The 22,789-nt window shown below is 50.0% G+C and overlaps 1 protein-coding gene across 2 annotated transcripts in view; it reads left to right on the top strand.

The window, feature by feature from the left end:
• Nucleotides 1–5,467: 5,467 nt before the first annotated feature.
• RHBDF2 (rhomboid 5 homolog 2) overlaps nt 5,468–22,789 on the top strand; it is a 69,425-nt gene continuing 52,103 nt past the window's right edge. The window contains exons 1-2 of one of the 2 annotated variants that reach the window (XM_075903594.2): nt 5,468–5,620; nt 13,704–13,878. The gene's annotated coding sequence lies outside the window, so the exon portion shown is untranslated. The remainder of the gene's footprint in view (nt 5,621–13,703; nt 13,879–22,789) is intronic. The other variant, XM_075903596.2, reaches the window with a different exon arrangement.

The raw sequence follows: 22,789 nt of genomic DNA, 5'->3' as shown, positions 1-22,789 counted from the left end.
ACTCAGGAGCTGGGGTGTACCAGTCATTCACCTGCCCAGAGAAAGCAGGGCCTGTGTGGCCTGGTGGGCAGTGCCTGTGTTGGTGGAGTTGGAGAACAGACACACAGCAGACTCAGACATGGCTCCCTCTCTCTATGGGCAAATGGTAATGAGGTGCCTCCCAACTCTGGGTCCCCTGGAGAAATGCCCGAGGAGGACGTGGCTGCAGCATGACATCCTGCATGATCCCATTATGATTAGATGTCTAGGTGGGACCTAACAGTGTCCCATGATGGGACTAATGCTTCCAGCAATCCTGATGATATTAGGTCCCATTTATGCTATGGCTTTTAACCACTTTGCAACTGAGTCCCCCTGACTCCAGTATAAAGGTACAACAGATGTGGCCTAAGGACATGTCTACACAGGAAAAGTGACTGTCATGACTAAAGTGGAGTAATATGGACAGGCCCTAAGAGGGGAAGTGCAGTTCATTCTGCGTAGCCCATTTGACCCACAGCCTCCCTTCTGAGACTATCTGCCCAGTAATGTTGAATTTAGACTAGGGATGTAATAGTGTAACCGATTAACCGATAAGCACAAGCTTATAGGTTAATGCTATAGACTACATGCATCTCCCCCCAAACCTCACCGGCCAGTACATTTTTTAGATGGCTGGCCACCAGCAGCCTGGCTCAGCACTGGGTCTGAGATCTACCCACACTGCGGTTCTGCATTTAAGCTGGCTCAGTTCTGGCTCGCGCCAGGTCCAGTAGCTCAGCCCCCACCCTGGACAGCAGCGCGGGTGACAGGCAGCCGGTCCGTGAAGGGAGCTAGTTTTCAAACTGCTCCCCTCATGGGCCAGCTCCCACCTGGCACACCATGCTGCTGCCTCTGAATCATAGAATATAGACTAGTCAAGTAACTGATAAGAATTCATGAGGTTAATCGACTATTCAATTAACCGATATTTAACATCCCTAATTTAGACCCAGAGTGGGGAACCTAAGGCCCAGGGGCCAGAACCTAAGGCCCAGGCCCAGCATTGGGGAGCCAGCGTTGGCATTCTAGCTCCCCTGCCACCCTCCATGGAGTGGGAGCACACAAAATCTACTAGCTCTGGTGTGCCAGGGGAATGTGGGGAGTGTCTCTCCTCAGCTGGTGAGGGTTTTTTGTTTCTGCTTCTCACTTGTGTGTGGCCCCCAGCTGATTTTTCTGTGGGTCAGTGACCCCTGACCCTAAAAGGTTCCCCACCCCGATTAAGACCATCAGACCCATTTCACACACTCCTTTGAATGACTGTGATGGCAGCTTGCAGTTATTACTGAACTGGGGTGAATGAACCTCTCCGTTTCAGTGCCTATGGTTAAGGTCCTGTGGTTAAGGCACTGAAGTAGGCTGTTGAAGAGGGAAGAGTCATGTTCAGTTCACAAGTGTAACATCAGGCCAGAGACTTAACTTCTGAAAGCAGCAGTTCTCCATCTGTAAAACGGGAAATGTCAGTTGCGTCTAATTACTATACACACTTGAGGGAGCATTGCCCGCTAAGTATGAAGCACTGATCTGGGCCTTAAGACACAGCTGCAAGTAAAACAAATATATCACAGTCTAAAGCTAAGGAACAAATTTGTTGCACAGGATTGATTTATTTTACAACCACAAGTTGTAGGGCAAAACTGGGAAAAATATCCTCAGATAAAGCCACAAGTAAAGCACATAAACAAATCTTAACTCAGCAGTGAAAAATTTCTGCTAGAATCCAACTTCATCTTTAGAAAATGAATCAGCTTAAATTTAGGATTTAACCCCCCCACACACCTAATCCCCTCCCCAGTACCAAAATCAAAGCTTGGTCCTGTATTCAGAGAATTTCCTACTCTTCAATTGATCCTCTTCTTTAAGCCATTTTTGCAAGAGCTTCCTTCGCCCTCTTCTCTGAGGCCCCGCCCTGGTCCACCCCTTCTCCGAGACCTCACCCTACTTACTCCATCCCCCTTCCTTCCAAAATCTCATTCACTTTCACCAGGCTGGGGTAGAGAGTTGGGGTGCAGGCTCCGGACTTGGGCCAAGGGGTTCAGAGTGTGAGAGGGGACGCCCTGAAGGTAAGGAGGTGCGGTAGGTTCTAGAGTGGACTAGGGGAAAGGGCATTTGCCTGGTGAGTGCAAGGTTGGGTGTCTGAGTCCCTCCTCTCCTCTACCCACCCTGGCAGTGGCTGGACAGCCAACACAGGCTGCCCCAGGGATGGAGCTGGCTAAGGGTGGAAGGCAGGATAAGGGACCCTCTGAAGGTAGAGGGGTGGGGTGGGTTCTGGAGTGGCTTGGGGTAGTGGTCACCAGTAGCAGATCAGGATCTACCAGTAGATCTTGGGGCCACTGACAGATGATTCTGACTGGTTTGGCACTTCAGTTGTCCCTCCCCTTACCGTCATGCTGCTCCTGCCCTCTGCCTTGGAGCTGCCCCTTGGAAGCCTCCTGCTTGCTGTGCAGGATGTAGGGGGGAGAAGAGGGGTGTGTGGATGTCAGGGTGTCCCTCCTCCCCCCACTCCTGTACCCCATCGCCATACAGAGAGAAGGGGATAGAGGAAGCTTGGCAAAGCAAATCTCTGTCACTCACACACTGTGTGTGTGTCTGTCATTCTCACAAACATGCGCTGTCCTGCCTTCTCTCTTGACCCAACTTGTACATGGGCTGTGGTTACTACTTTTACTGCTTGCAAAGTGGGTTATTTTTAGTTTTTGACTGGTCTGTGCATTTCATAACTTTCATTTCTCTCTTACGCTTAAATTCATTCTTTGAGTAGTGAGTTCTAAAATGCCTAACCTGGCGTGGCAGGAGTAATTGTCCCTGTGGCTAATTGTGCTCCTGGAGGTGGCTAGCATGTCCCTACATGCAGCCCCTGAGAAAGTCAGAGCAGGGGGTCTTCACATGCTGTCCTTACCAGTGGACACCACTGCTGTAGCTCCCATTCATCAATAATAGAGAACTGTGGCAGCGCTTGTAGATGAGGGGCAGCACATGGAGCCACTGAACATGACAGCTGCTTTTGGGAGTGGTGCAGGGCCAGGCCAAGAAGGCTCCCAAAGGGACAGCTCCAAGGCAGAGGGCAGGAGCAGCATGACAGTAGGTGAAGGGGCAACTGAAGTGCCAGCGCTTGATAGGTTCCTGGCCAAACCAGTCAGGATCATCTGTCAGAGGCTCCAGGACCTACTGGTGGATCTCGATCTACTGGTTGGTGACCACTGTCCTAATGGATTCCATGAATGCTAATGCCAACAGCTAGAACAGTGGTCCCCAACCTTTTGGGGCTGCCAGGCGCCTGGGGGTGGGGCCGCTCACGCACTGCGTGTATGGGGGTGGGGCCACTCACAGGCCATGTGACTGGGGGCAGGGCCAAGCATGCGGGTCTGCCCAGGTTCCGCACGGCCGGGCCGGGGCCGGTGCGGGCACGCGCGGCCGGGCCGGGGCCGGGGCCGGTGCGGGCACGCGCGGCCGGGCCGGGGCCGGTGCGGGCACGCGCGGCCGGGCCGGGGCCGGTGCGGGCACGCGCGGCGGGGCCGGGGCCGGTGCGGGCACGCGCGGCCGGGGCCGGGGCCGGTGCGGGCACGCGCGGCCGGGCCGGGGCCGGGGCCGGTGCGGGCACGCGCGGCGGGGCCGGGGCCGGGGCCGGGGCCGGTGCGGGCACGCGCGGCGGGCGGGGCGGGGGGCCGGGGCCGGTGCGGGCACGCGCGGCGGGGCCGGGGCCGGTGCGGGCACGCGCGGCGGGGCCGGGGCCGGGGCGGGCACGCGCGGCGGGGCCGGGGCGGGCACGCGCGGCAGGGCCGGGGCCGGGGCGGGCACGCGCGGCACACCCAGGGGCGGGGCCAGGGCCAGCACCAGCACCAGGGCTGGCAAGGGCATGTGCAGTGCACCCGGGGCCGGGTCCAAGGCCAGGGCCGGCAAGGGCACACGCGGCGCACCCGGGGCCGGGGCCAAGGCCAGCGCCAGGACCGGCAAGGCCCGGAGAGATCCTACCAAGCGGTGTCTGTGTATTCATGGTTTCCTTTTACCCTTCCAGATAACACCCTTTGTGTACAGCGCAGTACAAACATTCACTAATTAAGCCTAATTGCACTCTGGTGAGCTAGATAATAAGGATTATCATCTCCTTTCACAGGATTGACATTACTGGCAAAGCAAATTATTAGGCTGTCAAACTCCTCTCACTGCAGTATTATTCCTGTGGATTTACTAGGGCTCACTCCACACAGCCCCCAGACTCCAGCATTTCTCGAAGGAGCTGGATTTCGGATTTCTGACTCTCCTCCAGATTTCATTTTCTCCCAATCTGGAGAATCTTTCCTGCTCTTCCATATATTCCCATTTCTTAGTCCCCCTCCCCTTGCTTGTAATTACCCCGGGAGGGGCACAGTCTTCCCATTTCCTAGATGGGCAAACTAAATGGAGGCTTACGTTATGTCTAGACTGCAGTCTTCTTTTGGAAGAAGCTTTTCTGGAATAGATGTTCTGGAAAAACTCCTTCCGAAAGAGAGCATCCACACTGCAAAAGCGCATTGAAAAAGCCATTGGCTTTTTCGAAAGATAGCGTCCACACTGAATGGACTCTATCTTGCATTTAAGCTGTGATTACTATGGATGGAGTGGCCACCAGGGCACCTGTGCTTTTTCTTCACTCCTCTTCTTTCCCCATCCACACAAGCCTTTTTCCAAAAGAGCTCTTCCTCATACATAGAATGAAGATTACCATTGTCAGAATAAGTCCTCTGTACTTTTGATTTTTTTTTTGAAAGAACGCAATTGCAGTGTGGACGTAACTCAAGTTTTTTCGGAAAAACTCTGTAGTGTAGACATAGCAGTTCAGGCCCCAATCCTGCTGCAGCACCTAACTCCTTGACTGCTGGGGGCAGAGCCTGCTTCCCGTTACGCTGGCTGCTCACAGAGGGATCACACATCATAGTCTCATTGGAGATGGGGGGGGGGGTAGAGGGAGTTTTGACACGATAAACCGAGTCTTAGTGAGTCTGAGTAGGGCCCAGGAGGAGCACCGGGTTCAGGGGGCCACCTAGAAATCTAAAGGAGGAACTGTGACTCTCTAGCTTCCCATTCATTGGCTCAAATAGCTATTCCCTCTCTCCCCCTCCCCCCACCTTCTGTACTAAATCTGATTTGTCAGTTTAATAATGTGTTCACTTTTTCCATTGTATTCCTTTGGTATATACGGTCATGCTAATTCTCTTCCAGAATATGATCTGAGGAAGTGGGTCTGGCCAGGAAAGCTCATCACCTATTAAACCATCTTGTTAGTCTTTAAAGTGCTGCATAGTTTTTCCTTTTGTTTTCTTTAGGAAGGGGCTGCACGTTCCTGCCTGAGGCTAGACAGAGGGCGTATGTCCGGGACTCGCTGCCTGGCCAAGCCAACCTACAGAAAGAGGAACAAACTCCCCGACCCCACGTGCTTTACATGCGGTTCCTTAATACCCCAAGTTCCGCCCGCCCCAATTAGCCTGGCCCCGCCTCCCCGCCCCTTTCCCTTTTAACCCCGCCCTTCCCCAGGTAGAGGGCGGGTGGCGAGTTCCACCCAGTTTTTCCTTAGCCGGCCTGGGTGGGGCCGCGGGACGGGACGGATCCGGTGCGGGGCGCGGAGGTGAGCGGGGCTCCGTTGCCTGTGAGCCCGCGGAGGAGGGGCGGAGCGGGGGGTTGCAAGGGCAGGCGGGGGAAAGGCGAGTAGGCGGGGGGCTGCCGGGCACGGTGTGGGGGGAAGGGGGCCCAGGGAGCGGCGGGGCGCGGGCGGAGTCCCGGCTCGCTCCGCGTTGCGTGTAGCCACTGGTCCCATGCGCGCCGCTTCCTTCCTCGTTCGAATGTCCCCGGCCTGGCGCTTCCCTTCCCGGGGCCGCTCGCTCCGGGCCCGCCGGGCTGCTCCGGTGGGTGGCTGCGCGCTCGTCCGGGGCGAGTTGAAAGCTTCGGTCCCGAACACCCACGTCCCCCGCTGCTGTTCCGAGAAAGGCCGAGTCCGCCTCGCCCTGCCCCTCGTGGGAGGGCGGCTCCTTCGAGTGCTGCCTGGGGCAAGGGAACTCTCCGTCGGGCGTGTGTTCCTGGGCAGGACCGCGCTGCCTGGGCATCTTCCCCCTTCCTTCCCTCGATCATCCCGTCTCTTCCCGAACTTCCAGTGGGTCCCTGGGGCTGCCGGTCCCACCCGCCTCTGATTCTGGCTCAGACCGCCTGGAATGCTTGGGCTTACCAGCAGTCTGCTGGCCCCTTCGCTCTTTTTATTATGACACAAACTTTCCTGAATGGGAACCCACTTCCTGCATCTGATGAATTGAGATGCCGCTCATTATGCATATGCCCTAATAAAATTGTTAGTCTTTAAGGTGCCACCGGACTCATTTTTGTTCATAGTGACTCCCTTCCTCTTCAAAGCTTCTTCCTCATCCGGCTTTCAAATGAGGCTAGGAAGTGTGATCAGTCAGTGTCTGTGTGTTACCTAAAATTACAAGGTCTTTAAAATGTAAGGAACAGTAGTTCTGTCTGAGTCTGGGAGTGGGGGAGGGGAGTGAAGAGAACTATTTCGTCTGCTGCACTTCTCATGTGTTACTGGCTCTTTAAAGACAGTGCCAGTTTTAGTATAAATAACTTTGTCTGGTACAAACATTAAGGAACTAGCCAATAGCCTGTCATAAGATGGAATTTTTGGGGGTCTCCTCCATGTCCCTGTCTCTCTCTCCTCCTCCTTCCCCCTTTCTCTCTCGCTCTCTCTCTCACCTCTCCTCTGCCTCCTACCTCTCTCTGTCTCTCTTTCTCTTCTCCTTCCCCTCCTGCCTCTCATTCGGGGGACTGCGGAGCCCAAATGGCCGTTTGGGCTCCGTGCTGCATGGGGAGCATGGAGCCTAAATGGCTACTTGCTCCTGCAAGGCGGCCTGGCTGAGTGGCGCGGAAGTCAGCTGAGTACCATGGGAGGAGGCGGCGAAGGACCTGACAGGGGCTCCGGGCCCTGCCCCCCGCTGTCACGCCACACGTCACCGCCCCGCCCCCCTTGCGGCGCTCGGCTGACTTCTGCACCACTCAGCCAGGCCGCCGCGGGGAAGCCCAACTGGCTGCTTGCTCCCCTGCAGCGGCCTGCCTCAGCGGCACAGAAGTCAGCCGAGTGCCATGGCAGGAGGCGAAGGGGGGGGCGACGTGGTGATGTTCATGGCCAGTAGGCGGGGCCTGGAGCTGCTGTCATGCTGCATGTCACCACCCCGCCCCCCCTTCGCTTCCCACCGTGGTGCTTGGCTGACTTCTGAACCGGGCTGCCACGGGGGAGCAAGCAGCCTTTTGGGCCCTGTGCTCCCCATGCAGCACGGGGCCTGTCTGTCGACCTAACAAGTGCCGAATGAGCCTCCAAATGGGTGTGTTCATGTCTGCCTTGTCCTGAAGTAAATGGCTATGCAGAGTGCAGGGGCAATGGTGAATAGGGCCCCATCTCTTCAAATGTCAAGTTGCCTTTTTCCTTCTTCCATTTCTTACCAGCTCCTGTAGGAAGGAGCTCTCCGGGTCATAGAATCATAGAGCTGGAAGAGACCTCAGAAGGGCATCAAGTCCAGCCTCCTGCCCAAGGCAGGACCAATCCCAACTAAATCAATCCAGCTGGGGCTTTGTCAAGCCTAGAATTAAAAACCTCTAGGGATGGAGATTCCACCACCTCCCTAGGTAACCCATTCCAGTGCTTCCCCACCCTCCTAGGGAAATAGTTTTTCCTAATATCCAACCTAGACCTCGCCCACTGTAACTGAGACCATTGCTCCTCGTTCTGCCATCCGTCACTACTGTGAACAGCCTCTCGCCATCCTCTTTGGAACCTCCCTTCAGGAAGTTGAAGGCTGCTATCAAATCCCCCCTCACTCTTCTCTTCTGCAGACTAAACAAACCCAAATTCCTCAGTCTCTCCTCACAGGTCATGTGCTCCAGCCCCCTAATCATTTTGGTCCCCCTCCGCTGTACCCTCTCCAGTGCATCCACATTCTTTCCATACTGGAGGGGCCCAGAACTGGGGACACTACTCCAGATGTGGCCTCACCAGAGCCGAATAAAGGGGAGTAATCACTTCTCTGGATCTGCTGGCAATGCTCCTCCTAATGCACCCTTATATGCCATTAGCCTTCTTGGCTACAAGGGCACACTATTGACTCATATCCAGCTTCTCATCCACTGTAACCCCCAGGTCCTTTTCTGTAGAACTTCTACTTAGACATTCGGTCCCCAGCCTGTAACAATGCTTGGGATTCTTCTGTCCCAAGGGCAGGATTCTACACTTGTCCTTGTTGAACCTCATCAGATTTCTTTTGGCCCAATCCTCTAATCTGTCCAAGTCAGTCTGGACTCTCTCCCTGCCCTCCAGCGTATCTACCTCTCCCCCTAGCTTAGTGTCATTTGCAAACTTGCTGAGAGTGCAGTCCCATCCCCTCATTCAGGTCATGAATAAAGATGCTGAACAAAAGAACAGATCCTTGGGGCACTCCGCTAGAAACTGACTGCCAACCTTACATTGAGCCGCTGATCATTACCTCTTGGGCCCGAGAGTCTAGCCAGCTTTCTATCCATTTTACAGTCCATTTATCCAATCCATACTCCCTTAACTTGTTGGCAAGAATATTGTGGGAGACAGTATCAAAAGCTTTGCTAAAGTCAAAGCTGACTTCCCCATGTCCACAGAGCCATTTACCTCATCATAGCAGCTAATCAGATCGGTCAGGCATGACTTGCCCTTCATGAATCCATGTTGACTATTCCTGATCACTTTCTCCTCTTCCAAATGCTTCAAAATGGATTCCTTGAGGATCCCCTCCATGACTTTTGTGGGGACTGAGGTAAGGCTGACTGATCTGTAGTTCCCTGGATTGTCCTTCTTCCCTTTTTTGAAGAAGGGCAGTCCATTTGCCTTTTTCCAATCATCCGGGATCTCTCCCGACCTCCATGAGTTTTCAAAGATAATCACCAAAGGCTCCACAATGATGTTTGCCAACTCCCTCAGTACTCTTGGATGCATTACATCTGGGCCCATGGATTTGTCTATATTTAGCTTTTCTAAATAGTTCCTAACTTGTTCTTTCATGGTCATGTGTTGAAGATTTTTCAATTAAAGTGTAATTCTTTTTTTTGGGGTGTTAGTGTTGGTGGTGTGATTTGGGCTAGCATGGAGTGCTTAATAAGTAAATTTAGTCTCATTAGCATGTGACTGGTGGGTAGAAACTTTTTGTCTCTGCAAGAGTTGTATTGGTCAATAGCATCCTTCTGATGCTTAACCAAAAGTCAAATGATTTGTGAAGTGGCACAGATGCTTACTGGGGTTTCTTTAGTAGTAGTGTCACACTTCAGCAAAACAGCTGCCTTAATATAAAGCTTTCTGATATTTGTCTGTGCTGCCTGCTTCTCTTCACCTCCCTCAGCCTTCTCAATGCTGCATTGAAAACTGGCTGCAGCTTCTCTAAAGCCTGGGTTTTACATGAATGCTATTGCCTAACAAAGACAGTTACATTAGTCAGCACTTCCATGGGTCATGCAAAGCCATTGAATCATCAGTGACAATTGGGGAAGGATCTGGAAAACTGGCTAGAGAGAAATACATGATATAGCAAATGGAGTTCCTGTTTAAAGGGAAGACAGGAGAGCGAGCGCACCGATTTTAGCCAGCCCTGTTTCCTTTCTTGGCAATATTAGCACCAGGCTTAAGAAGTGTTACTAGTTAATTTATGTATCATGAGCAGACACTTGCTGGATGTAAATTGTTGGTGTTGCCCTGCCTACCTACAAATCTAGCATTGTTTTGGCTGCATAAACTGCACTTGAAAAGGAAATATGTCAGCTGAGAGATTTTACCACTTCTACTAGATTACACTGGAGCGAATGGCTTAATCTCTTTTTCCTGACTGGCCTTTTCATCTTTCACATGTGGATTTATAATTCTGAAGCCTAGAAGGAGGAAATCCCTTTGTTTTAGGGGGAAGGGAGACTAAAACAAAAGATGTAGCTGTCACTTAAATGCAGCTGCAGGGGACAGAATAAAGTTGTCTGGCCTCTGACAGAATTCACATGAAGGAATTCTTCCAGTCCCCTAATTACAGTAAAGTTGGAAGGCTGGCCTTGATCCACCCACATCTTCCTACATGCCTTTATGCTGTAATGGTCACTCTTCATGGGGATTTCCAAAATGATCTCATGAGCACATGCTGGTGTTACAGGCTTGCAGAGCCCTATGGGAGCAGAAGGAAGCTCCTCATCCATTTGGGCCATCCCCACAACTCGCCTTTATACTAGGAGGCTAAGGGCAATTTAGGCTTGGCTGGATGAGCACATAAAGATAGGCAGCAGGATGACTGCAGTGCGTTGCCCTCTCTCTGTACCTTTTGTGCATCACTGAAGTCTAGGTTTCCTCTAAAGAGGGCTACCACACTCAAATCCCATGTGTGAAGAAACAGGTATAGGGCTCCATTCACCTCTTTCCACAGCTGCTCACTTCTTTTGTGGCTCTGCATGCAGCTTGTATAGCTTCCCAAGCTCTTGCACGGTGTGGGTGGGAGAATTATTGCTGATGGCTGCTTGTCTAAGTCTGTCATCAAGTTTCAGCCTTAAAGTCCTTTCCAGAATGGGCAAGTGTGTGCCCTTCTCAGATACATGGTAGTTCTCTTAATCTTAGGTAGCCCTCTTGTTGCTTCTGTCACTGTGCATGCTGTGTTGCTGTTGCCAATTAATCTTCCATCAACTCCAATGGAACATAAGTACTGTGTATGCTGCTCTTGTGCTTCCTCAGTTTGGCAGCTGGCTCCTTCCTGTTTCCAAGACACTGAGTAGAATGAGTGGCTAAAGGACCAATGTTGGTTCAGTGGGTTCCAGTAGACAAGGAATTTTGTACTGATAGAAGTCACGTAGCTGTGCAGCATGGCTTATCAGGGTAAACTGCACCCATGCACACTGGAAGTTTTTGCTAGGATAGGTGTATTGGTGAAAAATCCTTGCCTGAGACAAGTCTTAGCCTGTCTGACTCGACATGCACTCCTATGCTTTGTGCATGACTCCCTGAGACCGGTCTTTGCCCAGTATGGCCAAAGGTCCATCTATCCCGGTATCCAGTCTTACAACAGAGGCCAATGCCAGATGATCCAGAGGAAGTTAACGGAACCAGAGAATCATCAAATGATCCCCCTCCTGTCATCCATTTCCAGCCTCTGACAAGCAGAGGCTACAGACACCATTCCTACCCATCCTGGCTAATAGCCATTGATGGACCTAACCTCCATGTATTTATCTAGTTCTTTTTTGAACCCTGTTAAAGTCCTGATCTTCACAACATCCTGTGTCAAAGAGTTCCACAGGCCAGCTATACGCTGCATGAAGAAAAACGGCCTTTTGTTTGTTTTAAACTTGCTACCTGTTAATTGCATGTGGTGACCCCTGATTCTTATGTTATGGGAACAAGTAAATAACTTTTCCTTATTAACTTTTTCCACACCAGTCATGATTTTATAGACCTCTATCATATTCCCCCCTCAGTCTCCTCTCTACTAAGCTGAAAAGTCCCAGGCTTTTTAATCTCTCTCTTCATATAGGACCCGTTCCAAACACTAATCATTTTTGTTGCCCTTTTCTGATCCTTTTCCAATGCCAATATATTTTTTTGAGATGAGGTGATCACATCTGTATGCTGTATTCAAGATGTGGGCATACCATGGTTTTATAGCAGCAATAAGATATTCTCTCTTATTCCTTATCTCTTTTTTAATGGTTTCTAACATTGTTTGCTTTTTTCATTACTGCTGCACATTGAGTGGATGTTTTCTGAGAAGTATCCACAGTGACTCCAAGATCTCTCTTGAGTAGTGTTAGCTAAATTAGTCCCCATCATATTGCATGTATAGTTGAGATTATTTTTTCCAATGTGCATTACTTTACATTTATCAACATTAAATTTCATTTGCCATTTTGTGTGATCTTTTTGAAGCTCTTGACAGTCTGCTTTGGTCTTAATTATCTTGAACAGTTTAGTATCATCTGCAAATTTTGCCACCTCACTTACCTAGCCATAGGTAGGCTAGCCATAGGTAGCCATAAATAGGCTGAATAGGACTGGTCCCCCCTTGGGGGACACCCCTAGTTACTTCTCTCCATTCTGGAAACTTACCATTTATTCCTACCCTTTGTCTTTTTTGTCTTTTAACCAGTTATCAATCCATGAAAGGACCTTCCCTTTTATCCCATGACAACTTCCATGGTGAGGGACCTTGTCAAAGGCTTTCTGGTATAGGATGCAAAATCCCATTGAAAATGTTAACTAGTTAGACTATTTGTTTAACCAATTAACTGGCTCATTGCGCTGTGGTCAGGGGGCCACTGGAGCAGTCTCCCACCTACAGCGTGGTGTGGTGCGGGCAGGGGGCTGCTCTAGCCAGGCTAGGAAGGATTTGCTGCACTGCAGATGTAGGGCTATTCTGGCCCAGCTAGGTGCTAGTTAACTAATTACCCCAGTAAACATGCCAGTAGGGCAGGGGTAGAAAATTTTTGATGGGGGGGGGGGGCACTCCAAGATTTTGGAAAGTGGTTGAGGGCTGCACTCTTCCATGATATTAATGGAGGAAGTGTGGAGTCTGGGATGGAGCTTGGGGTAAGGGACTGGGGGTGCAGGAAGGAGACTGGAGTCGAGATTACGCAGTTGTGACTTAAGGTAGGACTGGAGTGCAGGGATTTGGGATGTGACTTAGGGTAGGAGAGGATTGTGATCTGGGGCAAGAGATTGGGGTGTCAGATCTGGGAGTGGATGTGGGTGTAAGGGGGGACGACAGAGGGTTTGGGTATGTTGGGTGGGGGGGCAGAGAGTTGGGGCAGGAAAGGGCTGAGGTGCCGGGGCAGGCTGTGGCCAAGAGACTTACTTGCCAGCTGCCATACTTACCTGCCTTGTCATGTGCTTCATGAATAACTGATCCCAGGAGAGGAGGTGTGATTCTTCTTAGCTGACCAGCTCCCATTGGCTGGTATCTGCTAGAAACTGGCTAATGGGAATGTGCTGAGGGCGGGGTGGCTCCTAAAACTTCCCCCTCCCCTCCAGTTTCAAAACAAAAACGGAACCCTATAGCCACCGGGCTGCGGGGGAGCCTGCCTGGGGCTCCCTGCTGCTGCTACGGGCCAGATCCAGTGGCTTGGCGGGTTGTATTTGGCCCAGGCCTGCAGTAAGGCAATGCTTACTGAGTAACTGATTACCCTCTTACTTCCCTATCACTGAAGATATTAGCTCAATGGGTAGCGGCAGTCAAAAAAGCTGAGGATCCTAGGAACCATTACACAAGGGAGAGAAGACTGAAAATATGCCGTTTTATAAATGCATGGTATGGCCACATCTGGATAGTGTCTGTATAAATCATCAGATTCATCTATCCCTTTCAGGAATGGGCTTGGACTGACTTTGTGCCTTAATGCACAACCTTGTAGCTATTGACCTAGGGCTCTGTGTACGGAGAAAAGAGAAATAGAATTAGCCATTAATCTAGACTTTGAATCCCACAAAGTGAAATGTTTTATTTTTAAGGTTGCTTCTTGCTATAATTAAAAAATATTTTGGAACTAAGCAATTGTTAGCTTGATCTTCTTTAAAGCCCCATTTCCTAATAACTAGCTACTCAGATACAGTAAAATGATTGCACAGACTAAAATGCTGCTCTTTGAAAGTCAGCCTCTCATAATATGTATGTTGGTGTTTTCAGTTTCCTGACCACTGCTCCTAACCTGGGCATACAGCTACCAGCTGTTCCAATCATTGGCTCCATCCAGGCAGATTTTTCTGATGTTAAATGGTATGAACAAGCTTTGACCAGTGACTGGACTGAGATCACCTAAACTCAATCAGCTTGTCACTGGCAGGATTCCAAGGCTGTCCAGGTAGGAGGTTTTTTTAATTGTTTTGATTTCTGTGCGGTAACTGAGGTTGTTGCAAACTCCTAAAGCCATGCTAAGGTTGCAGTTAATGGGAAAACAGAGAACTTCAACTGGAGGCCTGGTATGTGAAACAGGAGCAATTATTAAATATTAAAATAGAATTACTTGGTATGCATTGTTGTCTAGGGATCATAAACACAATTACTTAATTAAAAGCTTTGCAGCTTATCACCAGTGAGCCCCTGCTTTCTTGCCATATCAATGTATTGTTAATTTGACACAATCTGAGTCTTTCTGAGAGGTATTGGACCAAATATTCTTAACAAGAATCCTGGGTGACTTGCTAGCTTCCATCACGCTGTTGTGGGAGCATTTTGGTGCTTTGGGTAACAACTTGCTGTTTGCCTCCTGTTAGAAGATGCCTTCTGCACTCACGGTTTGAAAATACCCTGTTTCATCTTCCCCTAAATAGCACACTAACACCTGGCTTACTGTCCTCTGACTTATTCACTTTAAAAATACATACAAGGAAGAGGAGGAAAGAGCTGGTACACTATTTGCTGGAGAGTTACCAGCAACATCTGCATCTGGGGCAGAGAAAAAAGATGTTGCACTTGATCCCTGTGATAAGTTGTTTTTTGTGATAAGGGAGTGTTGTCTAGTGGCTGGACCATGGCACTGGCAATCGAAGATTCCTTGTGCAATGCCTGGCTGTGTCTCACTTGCTACGTTTTTGGCCAAGTCTGTTGGGCTCAGAAACTTAAAGATATTCTCATTGAAATCATTGGGAGGCAGGAATCTAAATATGTTCTAGTCTAAATCCCAGAACCTCAATGTATGTCAGGCCTGCTTGATACATAATGTAGGTGTGTTTGTGCACACTCTTGGTGTGAATGTGCTGTACTAGTGTAAAGTGAGTTATGGTGATGAGGCTCATCTTGGCTCTTAAGGTAGTGCATTACTAGGAGTTTGCACCAGTGCATCATCTTCGTTCTTCTGCCCCCCCGCCCCATCCCTAAAATGGCCCTACCAAAATTCCTGTGTAGACAAGGCCTTGGCCTGTCCTAGTGCAAAGTGAGGATGCTTTTGTTTTGTTTTTAACCCAGCTGGCAGGTGCATCATGAGGCTTAACGTCTCTGTAGCACTCTGAGATCTGCAGATAAAACATACTGTATAAGCGCAAAGTATAACACTTGCTGCTGGATGTGTGCCTGGTATCTCAACAAAACCTTGTTGCATTTCTATACTTGTCTTGATTCTGTCAGGCTGCTGTGTTGTTCAGCTCGTATGTTCCTTTCACTTGCTAATCCATGAGTGAGGGCCTGGAGCAATGTCCTTTGAGCAAATCCACTGGAAAGCAGTTGCAGAGATCAATTTGTTGCAGCTCATTTAGTTTTGGGGAGGACTGGGGATGATGGGAAGAAATTCCATCGTCTGTGGCCATGTGAGGACCGCAGACAATGAACCTGTGTGTGCATTACACTTGCCAAAATTAAATTGTGGGCTCTTTGGGTTGGGGCCTGGCTCAGTGAGTGTTACCCCTCTAAACCACAATAGCTCTGGAAACAGAGGTGAAACCTGCACCCTTTTTTTTAAGGGGGGAGAGGCCTCAGCTCTGAAGTTTGGAACCCTCCCTTCAGGTAGCTGAAGGCTGCTATCAAATCCGCCCCCCCCCCCCCCACTCGTCTCTTCTGTAGACTAAAAATCAAGTCCCTCAGCCTCTCCTTGTAAGTCATGTGCTTCAGCCCCCAATAAGTTGTTGCCCTCTGCTGGACTTTTTCCAATGCTTTCACATCTTTTCTGTAATGGGGGGGGGGGGGGGCGGCGGCGGCGGCACAGAATTGGATGCAGTATGCCAGATGTGGTCTCACCAGTGCTGAATAAAGGGTACTAATTACTTTTCTAGCTCTGCTGGAAATGTTCCTCCTAATGCACCCTAATATGCCATTAGTCTTCTTGGCTACAAGGGCACACTGTTGTGCCATATCCAGCTTCTCATCCACTGTAATCCCCAGGTCCTTTTCTGCCGAACTGCTACTCAGTCAGTCAGTCCCCAGCCTGTAGCAATGCTTGGGATTCTTCCGTCCCAAGTGCAGGATACACTTGTCCTTGTTGAACCTCATCAGATTTCTTGTAGCCCAATCCTCCAATTTGTCTAAGTCACTCTGGACCCTATCCCTGCCCTCCAATTTATCTACCTCTTCCCCTAGCTTATTGTCATGAATCTTAGATGTTTGAGTCTTTAATGTCAATAATCCCGTTAGCAGCACAAGGAGTTCTTTTCTTTGAGGTGCTGGCTGTTAATCAGGTGCCCATTACAGTCCTAGCCTCACCCCTGAACCGTTCACATTCAAGTGGCTCTGGAGAAGTGGAAATGTGTTCATTGGCCCCGTGTCTCTGTTCCTAGTGGCTGTTACCCATCTTGTGGTGGTTTTCGTTGTCCCAATAATATGGAGCAGGCACCGCTAAGGATAGGAGATGTGATTGGGCTGGTCAGGGGCTGGAAAATGTGAGACCCCAGTGACTGAAGCACGTGCTAAAGTGCTGTTGTCAGTAGGGATGCTCCCCTTAAGCAGGGGAGTTGTGTGTTGGCTAGCTGTGTGCCAGTGCTGCTTCATTTGATGGCTTTTTATCTGTCTGTCTGTCTGCTAGGTAAGTAGCAAGTGCCAATAGTACAAGTTCAGAGCCCTCCAACTGGCTTTCAGGCTTGTTCTCCCTTTATCTGAACAGGAGGGAGAATTGTTAGAAAAGACAGTGCCAGAAATTGGCTTAACCTGTGGGGCTTAGCACACTGCTTACTCTCCAGCAGAGGGACCTGGTGTGAAACAGCCATGCAGCCAGCTGTTTATTATATTACATGAGCGCTATACACTGACCCACACAGGTAGGCCCCTTGTGTCCGTGCAGAGCCCTGTGGCTCACTGCACTAGAGTGAGCAGGTAGTGTGCAGGACTGGGACTTGGGACTGGGGACATGAATTCAGTTCCTGACTCTGCCACTGGCCTACTTGCGTGACCTTGGGCCAGTCACTGCCTGGCTCTTTGCCTCTGTTTCTGTATCTGTCAAATGAGGATCCTGTGGCCAGACCTCTTGTACAGCACCCTGAGCTCTGTGGATGAGAAGTGCTGTATGAGAACAAGGTTGAGGCTGTTTATGAGGCATTGTTAGGGATGCTCCTGTTCCTCTGCTGACCCTTTTGGTTTAAATGGAAGAGGTGAGGTGTTGACCAGAACTTCGGACCAGCAAGCGGGGTGCTTTGTGCAGTCTGCGAATGCAGCCCATTGTGGAGGGGGAGATTTCCAAAGACACCAATGGGGATTATGCACACAGCTCTCAGGAGGGCAAATGCAACTTTGTCCTTCTTTGGCCTAGCCATGGATTTAAGAACAGAATTTAAAGAATGTTGGCCCTAAAGTATTTCAAACTGGAAGAATATACAAGGCAACAGCAAGTTGGAGTGCTCAGCAGTGATTTACAGCGCCACAGGACTCCATGTAGAGGAAGTGATTTGGGTTTCTCTTGGCAGGATGACACTTGCTTGGGAGGAAGGCTAGGTTACTGGGACAACCATCTCCCAGCTGCTAAGTCTTCAGTTTTTAAAGCCGTGATTTGTGGGCACTTTGGAAGGCTCCAGCAGTGGGGTGCTTTTTTGCCTGAAGATAAAGCATCACTTTGGAACTGCAGAACTAGCTCCTCCTGCCTTTAAAGTTGCTCAGACTTACCTTCTTCCTTGTACAGGGAAATCGAACTGTCTCACTGCTGTGTTGTAATTCACTTCCCAACTGGTTTGGCAGCCTCTGCAAGCTGGAAGGCAAGCCATGGTGTTCGCTTGTCTGCTTCCCATCCTGGGAAGCTTAAATCCATGTGCTGGCAGTCCCCCTGCTGTGTAACACAAAGGTGTTCCCTAAGAGCAGGGTAATCAAATGCCAGTCACGTGCAACATCGCACACATCTGCATGCTGACTTGGTGATCTCTGCCATGGCATGGGCAAGCTGTCTGGAAGGAGGCTGCTCAACTGGAGGCTTGTGTTGTGGTTGTATCAACAGGAACAGTCTCAGCCCAGTGTGCTTGTACGACACCATGCCAGTCAAAGACGCAAGCAGCAGCTGTGGACACCTCCAGAATTCCCAGCCAATGTGCCTGCAGTTTTATTTGTAACTTTCCAGCATGAACACTTCTCTGGCAAGCAGGAGAGTTGGATCTGAAATTTTCATTGATTCCTGTGCCGCTTCCTGGCATGGAAAAGCCCTGTAGGGTGACCCCTCTGATGTGCCTCTGCTGGAGGATGGAGCTAAGTGATTTGTCTGCACTGGCACAGTAGGTTACAATCAATCCTAAAAGCTCTGTAAGCAGGGATCATGTAGAAACTTGACGCATTCGGAGCAGGGGTGGCTTCTGCCTGCTCAGTGGATTTTGTCATGTTTTAAGGATGCTGCTGAAGAGTGTTTGTTTTTGCTCGCTTTGTTTAGAACAACTCAAGGGGCTTGATGTTGACATGTTTCCTTAAGTGTGGTTGCAGTTGTGTGTGCCTCACACCCAAGTTTGGAGGAAGGACCTAAGTTAGCAGTGAGGTTCTGTAACAAGCCCTAATTGCTAATCTGGTCTGCAAAAGACACTAAAGCCAGCAGCTTGGCCCCACAGCTCAAAGCTTTACTAGCAAGCAGATGTAGCAAGGCTCTGTGTGACTGGCCTAGTGGAGAGCTAAGCTCTCTAAAAGGAGTGCAGCTGCCTACTTAGCTCTGCACAGGCGCTCAAGGCGCCTGCACAAGGTGGTGTTACACTTGGCCACTCCACCCCCAACCTAGCCTCCGTTCTGTGGCTGGGGGAGGGTTGGGCATGAACTAGGTGCTTCTCCCCAGCCCTAACGCAGCCACAGCTGGGGCAGCCCAGCTGCAGCCAGGGCCCAGCACTTTCATGCCTGGCCCCCCTCATACCTCTACACCCCATCCTCTTCTCCCCCTCCCCCCCGTACCAGAGCACTTGCATCCCAGCCCTCTGCCCCAGCCTTGAGCCCTTCAATGCTACCCCCCACATCAGAGCCTGCACACTTAAGCCCTCACACCCCAGCCCTCACACCCCTGCACCCCAACTCTCTGCCCAGGCCTCAGCACTCCAAACCCCTTAGTCCATCCCCAGCCCCTCCGTGTCACACTTCACCTTCATATTGGTGCCCAGAACAAAATTCTTTCTGCTCAGGGGTGGGAAAAATGATAGCTCTCAGAGTCCCAAACCTGTGCTCTCCACCAGCATTCCCTGAGTGTTGTTCCCACCTTGGCCACTGACCTGCTGAGTAGTTTTGGGCTAGTTGCTTTCCTTCCTGTGCCTCCTTGGCCTGTCTGGAAAAGGGGAACAGCACTGCTGAGCTCTGCCAAAGATCAACTGCTGAAAAGCTCTAGGGATCCTTTGTACGCTTGCAGAGTTCGCTACAGCAGACCTGCCAGTTTAGGCCCCAGCCCTGCAATGAGATCCATGCCGGTGGATCCCACTGCCTGCCTGGAATTAAGTGGGGCCTTCACAGGGAGCTAGGAGCAGTGTTGTCCCCTACTCTGACCACTGGACTAATTGTCACAGAGCGGGTTCTGCCAGTGACTCACTACCCGTATGTGACCTTGGGCAAGTCACTGTGCCAAAGGTTTCAAATGGCCACTGATCTTTGGGTGCCCCTGTTTGCCCAGCAAAAGTTACCAGGCTCATGTTTCCTCTTTGGGTAACTTACCTGACCATGCCCTACCACTTTCTGCATGTTCGCTGCTCCGCCCTTTAGGTGAACTTGGTCTGAGTGAAGTCAGCCAGGATGTTTGGTGTCTGGGTCACTTACCCACACTCCTGCATGTGCCTCAGTATCAGTTTTCCAGTAGCACAATCTTAGGCTTGAAAGGCATTGAGTTAAACTCTAAAACACCAGTTGAAGCGCCACACCTGTTTCAGCCTTATACAAGTAACTCTTGAAATGCTTACCCATCTCTCGCCTATAGTCAGTTACCTGCTGGTTGTGTAACTGCTCGCGCACCAGTGGGGAGAGATGTTAAAGGAAAATGTGGTTGCGAGCTGTCTCGCGCTGGCAGAGAAGGTCCGACAGATCCAGCACCTGAAATACTTTGTGTTTGTAAATTGCTGAGACTGCAAGTTGATGTTGCTTCTTGTAGCTTCTTTGTGGTTTAATTCTTTTCCCACTGACGGGTGTCCCTGGGAAGAGGGACTTGGGGCTCAAGTGACTTGAGTCCTAGTCCTGCCCCGTGCTTCCTGTAGACATTGGGCAAGTTGCTCTAATGCTCTTGCATCAGTTCCCCATTTCTGGGAACTTGAGTGTATTGTACTAGAAACTCCATACAGTGAGCATCAAAGTATCTCTGCCAGTATAGCCTGCTTCTATACAAGAAGAGGATAACTACGCCTTCGTAAGGCACATCTCTACTGGTATAACTGCTTCTGGGCTAGGGCTTCTCCCAGTATAACCATGCAGGTAGATTTAAAAACCCCATGCCCTAACCAGGTAGTTACAGCAGTACGAACTGTGTGTGTAGGCCAGACTGAACAATGGGAGATGGCCAGACACCACAGTAATTGCAGCATAACCTAGATGGAATTCACTTTCCTGGACTCTGAATTTTTTTAATCTCAATGAGAGCTGGATCGTGCCATTTTTCAGGAACAGAATATGCATATGGGTGTCGCAGGCCCTTCTGTCACCAAAGGAATAGGCTGGAGACTTCTTCTTTACTCCCAGACTGGCATCTTTCCTTCTTCGTGGCACTTTGTGCTCCAGGGCCTGCCTTCCGGAGTAGATGCTGAGCACCTGTGAGTCTCAAACCAATAGGAGTTTGGCACTTCAGGCTCCCTGCCTCCTTCCCTCTTCCAAGGGGTTCCCGAGCCCCCTTGTGTCAATGACCTCGTGAGGTGGGTACACAAATGTTACCCTCCCCTTACAGGTGGGGGAACTTGCCCAAAGCCCCGTGCGCTGACCGGGAAAGGCAGGAGTAGAGTTTGGGAGCCCTTGCCATCCAGTTGACCATGCTGCTTTTCCATTTGAACCCTGTCTCCTGCTTTGTGCAGCCATGTTCCCCCTTTGGTGTCTTTGCTGCAGATAGCTTAAAATAGCATTGCCCAGGTGAGCACCCCCCTACAAAGTGCTACCTGTGCCAGGCCCATATAACTGGGTACTGTACTACACAGCGCCACAGTGGTACTGTACTAACCTGTCTGGTGGCTCTTGGGTGCATTAAGCTGGGCTGCTCAGGGTGCTCTCTTGTGTTGCACAACACTGCTGCCTGTACCACCTGCTAACAATTTCATGTCAACACTTCCCCAGGGGAGTTAATCATTATTCTAGTTCTGAAGGCAAAAGCAAACAGCCTTCGGCATGTCTAATGAGTGTCATTAAAGAATTCAATATGCAAGTCACAGTGATCCATAGTGCACCCAGCTGACTGCGCTGCCTTTCCATCTCTTCCCTGTCCACTATAAACAAAGACATCACTCTGGCTTTTTTTCCTAAGACACTGAAAAAGGTTCTTATCTCGGAAAGCCCAGCCGAGCAGTATAACTGGTTACATTTGCCTACCAAACTTCTGTGTGTGTTCCACTGCCCTCAGCTGGGGATTCAGAACTGCTCAATTCTGTCACTGGGTCTGTAGTGCTGACTTGTATCAGATTCTCCTGGGGTCAGACTTGTAATGAAAGCAAATGGGATGCAACCTCTCCATCAGGATTAGTGCTGAATAGTCAATAATTGTCAAGCTGGCCTCTGTCAAAGGTTCCTTCTAGTCCAACACATCATGTGATCACTCTGGTAAAGGAGCTGTAGCTGGGGATTTATTTTTGGGCTATCTTGTAATTCACTGGTCAGCAGGAACAGTGACCTTTCTGGTAAGCATTGGCCTAAAAGTTGTAGCTAATTTTCCATAGTTACAGCTGTGCTTGGCACTGCTGTTCTCTCAGGAGATGAGCTTTTCATACTGAAGCACCTGACTTATAAGCATAGGCTAGAAATAGAAGCTAGAGGATGCATGGGAAGAAATGTGGCTTGATTGAGCAAGTGCTAGAGCTGGGAATGAAACCATGCAGGCATGTCTGCTGCAAGCTACCTGGAATGAATCAGACAGTAGATGTCTGGTTATTAGTTTGCCCCAGTTAATGTGCATTCTTACTTCGCCATTTCTTTGGCGGTTCATTGTGTCCAGATTGAATGTGTGCTGCTCGGAATAAGTTAATGAAGGTTTTTATAAATATTTCAGGTTCCTAACTTTGGCTTTGAAAATAGCTTGTTCTAATTCAATTTCTGTGACATTTCCCTTTAAAAATGCATGTGCTTATATATAATGTATATGGTCCAAAAGCAATCTGACTGCCTCTGTCACATACAAGGAGGGGTGTGGGTTTTTCTCCCTACTAGTTGAGCTTGTAGAAGGCTCCTGGTTGTAGAATTCCAATCTGAGATGGAGTTTGCTCCCAGGCTTTGGAATGGTGAGATCCAAAAGCAGAAGCTGTGGATAGTTTAACCCTTTGATCTTGGGCATTGAATTCCTAGCACCATGTGTTGCTGGGAGTTGAGCTGCATTTAGTGCTAAGGAGCAAATTAAAGGGGAAGGCTGAGCCTAAAGCTCACAGTGAGGGGGTGGTTGGAGGGAATGGGCAGGTTGGAGCACTTCAGGACTGTGGTACTGACTGGGAGAAGAACTGTCTGCAGGCCACTGTTTCAGATGTGAATAGGAGCCAGGATTCTTATATGGAGACTGTAAAACTCCTTGATTGTTCCTAAGGTAAAGCCGATCAGAGGAGAATTCTGTGCCGCTGGGTATGCACAGAATCTGCCCCTCCCCCCATTTTTGCTTTTCTGCAGAAAAATGACCTTCTGATGGGGAAGCAAAAGGAAGCCATGAGTGGTCATGTGACCCTCCCCAGCAGTATGTCTTG

Source organism: Pelodiscus sinensis, chromosome 20 (genome assembly GCF_052426305.1).
Source record: "Pelodiscus sinensis isolate ZL-2025 chromosome 20, ASM5242630v1, whole genome shotgun sequence".
Lineage (NCBI taxonomy): Eukaryota > Metazoa > Chordata > Testudines > Trionychidae > Pelodiscus > Pelodiscus sinensis.
Note: the sequence above shows the minus strand (reverse complement) of the source record. Positions and strands in the feature narration are given on the sequence as shown.